The sequence below is a fragment of the Adiantum capillus-veneris genome, unplaced genomic scaffold (assembly GCF_014529385.1).
Source record: "Adiantum capillus-veneris isolate H3 unplaced genomic scaffold, ASM1452938v2 Hic_scaffold_611, whole genome shotgun sequence".
Lineage (NCBI taxonomy): Eukaryota > Viridiplantae > Streptophyta > Polypodiopsida > Polypodiales > Pteridaceae > Adiantum > Adiantum capillus-veneris.
Genome location: NW_028221656.1, coordinates 1 through 2684, shown reverse-complemented (window position 1 = coordinate 2684; position 2684 = coordinate 1).

Here is a 2684-nt window from a genome sequence, read left to right as displayed (position 1 = left end):
AGGTCGAAGAAGGTTTTAAAAAACTTTACGACATGGGAGGTCAACTCAACCCCGACAAGTGCCACATAGGTGAGGATGAAGTGATCTTGCTTGGTCACAAGGTTTCCTATAAAGGTATTGAGGTGGATCTAGCAAAGGAAAAAGCTCTCATTGAGCTACCATCACCAAAGAGTCTTAAGAAGGTCATCTCATTCATTCAAAAGGTGAAGTATATATCACGCTTCATTCACTTAGCCCCAAAGTTACTTCACCCTTTGCAAAAGTTGACACAACAAGTAGAATTTGCATGGTCTGATGATCTTGAAGAGTATTTTTGTAATATTAAAGTGATTCTGTCAGAGCTACCAACACTCATGCCTCCTTGTTGGGAGTACACATTCTTTGTTAGCTCCAGTGTTGGGAAGGAAACAATTGGTGCATGCAGATTCATAGAATTTATTCTTTCTGCATCTTTTTGCACTGCAAGTGCAATCTCTACTGGAGATTTTATGAGTTTACACCTTGCCAAGTACTGGCTTAGGATTGGTGTCTGTGGTTGGATGGTCTAAGCTCTATTAGCTTACTCCAGTCCAACTTGCTTTCAACCTAGTTGGCTATCTCCACTCCATATCAAATATATGCCTAGATACTCAATGGTTTAGTCCTAGTTTATCGTCAATCGTGGAAGACTGTCTGTAAGTGGTTGGGGGAAAGCAACTCCCTATTACTGTTGCTATTCATCCCATGTTGGATGGGCAGCTAAGAGCATACGTTAGCACAAAGCATTCTAAATGGGCGATTCTCTTCCTATTCTAGAATTTGCTTAGGTTTTCCGCTTTGAACACCTGTTGTGGTGGTGTTGGATACCGATTCAATAGTTTCATAAGTCAAGGACTTAGTAGGTGTGCTGACAAAGCATGTTGGCATGTAACCTTCATTAGGGTGAACATGTAGTTCCGTGTGTTCCAAAATGTTCAACAGTCTCACATGAGGAAACTCCCTATTCTGTCCCTAAGTAGCTATGAGATTTTCAAGATACCCATGCCAGTTGGAAATTTGGCTCACAACTTCATGGAAAGTTGTGCCAATTGAGTTACCTTTTAGATACACGTGGTTGCAAAAGGACAACAATGTGAAAAATCAAGATGTTGCTCTTGGTTTCATTGAACCTCCTCACTGCACCAAGTATCATATGCAGAATTGGCTCGCGTATGGGATGCCAATAAGGTAAACATCAGTGTTCTTATGAAGATACTACCACTTGTGTTTTCGAGGACGAAAACGCTTCTCCAAGGGGGGGGTAATGTCAGGCCAAGGGCACCCTGGAGGTCAAGGACCTGGCGAAGGCCGGCTGCCCAGTAGAGAAGGGATCCTAGGGCTAGGAGGCTATAAAAGGGAGGTTGGGCGGAGGATTCGGACATGGCACTTCCCAGGGTTTCATGGAGAGGGTCCACTTCTTTTGATTTCTAGGCATTGCTGATTAAAAGAAATATCCAGAGTTTCCATTTGAAGAATTACAAGGCTAGGAATGGACTAACCTTTGAAGAATTGGTGGTTTCCAATGCTAACTTCACCCCTAGGGGTTTTGACCTTGTGTGCAAGTTTTGGAAAGCTTGAAACAACAGAAAAGCTGAATGGACTTCTCTGATAGAATGGTGTTCTTGGAGTTCATTTTGGATGCAAGACTCTATATGGTTTGATTGGTAAGAAAAGCTCAATGGTTGGAGCTTATCCAGAAGGGCGCATAAATGTTTTAAGGTAGGATTGAAGAGTTGAAAGGATGTTTACAAGGAGGGGACTTGGCTCTCCAAAACTCAGCTCTTACAACAATTTTAGATTTCTCAAGGTGTGTTGACCTAGTCCTTAGCAAAATTCAGGCAATGCAAGTGTCTCACAATGCTACTTCAGGGGTTGTTCCTTCTCTTTGTTTAAGGTCTGCAGAACTATCTATGAATGCAAAGGGAACCTTGGCAAAATGGACGGTCAGCTAGTCGCAAATCTTAGGGGACTCGCTTGGAAGACAAGCAATGGAGCTTCAAATGTCAATGTATATGGGCATTTCCTCTCTCCATTAAGCATAGTTTCTTGTTGTGGCTCTTTTTGCACCAGGGGGTCTGGATAGGATCAAAGGCTAAAGCCATTGGTGTATCTAATGGTATTGCACACTCATGTAAAGTCCATGAGGAAACTTGTTTCACCTGTTCATCAACTATAAATATAACACCCTTTTTGAAAGAGAATTCCAAGTGGCATGCTTTGTTGAGAATTCAAAGTTAACCTAGAGGTCTATCTTAATTGGTGAATGCAGGTACAAATATTCCTCTGTGGTGGACTTGTACGAGAGGAGCCCTTCTCTGGTAGATTTGGATTGAAAGGAACAAAGCAATTTTTGGAGATATCGTTTTTTTCATTCACCTTTCCCCGTTGATGTTGGCTTCAGAGGTGTAATGATGTAATTGGTTACTCATTCTTCTCAAGTTTCTTACTGTGATATCAAGAGTCTGCAAAAGGAGTTGAGATGGCAAAGATGGAGGATTGCGTGTTTGTCTTTCTATGAGCTTAGGAGATTCAAGTCGTTTTAAGTTATCTAATTTCCCTGATGCTCCCTTTCTACTCAGGCTTCTCTCTTTTGGCCACGATATATTGCCCCTATCCTATCTTAGCGGTTGTACTTTCTTTTTTCTCTAATTCAATTCATATGTTTT